The sequence below is a fragment of the Alligator sinensis genome, unplaced genomic scaffold (assembly GCF_000455745.1).
Source record: "Alligator sinensis unplaced genomic scaffold, ASM45574v1 scaffold599_1, whole genome shotgun sequence".
Taxonomy (NCBI): Eukaryota; Metazoa; Chordata; order Crocodylia; family Alligatoridae; genus Alligator; species Alligator sinensis.
In genome coordinates this window covers 709,784-710,938 of record NW_005841968.1, presented here as the reverse complement: position 1 = coordinate 710,938, position 1,155 = coordinate 709,784, and positions in this window count along the sequence as shown.

Sequence of the window (1,155 nt, the reverse complement as noted above, 5' to 3'; positions counted from 1 at the left end):
TTCTAAGTTGTTAAATATTAAAGCTTTGCTGAATGAGTGAGTAGTGTAGTCTGCTTCCACCCAGAATAACTGCTGATTTGATAGTGAAGTCCACTGGACCTGGAAATGTATGAGGATAAACTTTAGAGTGGGATAGGTGAATGATACCAAGTGGTTACCAAGCAACATCTGAAGATCAAGGAATTGTCTGTATAGCATACCCAAGAAGACATGACTATAGATCTGGAATGAAAGGCTGAAGAAAATACCCGACAGCAAAAAGATAGACATTCCAGTGGCTGCGACTTTACCACCAGGGGCTTATGAAACATGGCAAAGGTGTCTCAACTGTCTGCACACTGGAGTCAGACACTCCAAGGAACTAACGAAGACGTGGGGCTATAACATTGGTTCTAACACCTATGACCATGTCACAGAGCCTCAGGATTTCATAGACTTCATAGATTTCATAGACATTAGGGCTGGAAGGGACCTCGGAAGATCATCGAGCCCAGCCCCCTGCCTGAGGGGCAGGAAGTCAGCAGGGGTCATAGGATCCCAGCAAGATAAGCATCCAGTTTTCTTTTGAAGGTGTTCAATGTAGGTGCTTGAACCACCTCCAATGGCAGGCAGTTCCAGACCTTGGGGGCTCAGACAGTAAAGAAATTCTTCCTTATATCCAGCCTGAAACAGTCTTGTAGTAGTTTATAACCGTTTGACCTCATCATCCCTTGTGGGGCTCTGGTGAACAAATGTTCCCCCAGATACTGGTGGTCATCCTTGATAAACTTATAGGTGGCCATCAGATCACCCCTGAGCCTGCGCTTTTCCAGGATAAAGAGCCCCATAGCTCACAGCCTGTCATCATAAGGTCCGTTTTCCTGACCTCTGATCATGCACGTAGCTCTTTTCTGGACTCTCTCAAGCTTCTCCACATCATTTTGAATTGTGGGGCCCAAAACTGGACGCAGTACTCCAGCTGTGGCCTCACCAAGGTCAAATACAAGGGGAGAACAACGTCCCAGGATTTGCTTGAGGAGCATCTATGGATGCAAGCCAGTGTTTTGCTCACTTTACAAGCTGCAGCATCGCATTGAAGGCTCATGTTCATCTTGTGGTCAATGATGACCCCCAAGTCTCTTTCTTCCGTAGTGCTAGCCAGCGTAGCACTGCCGA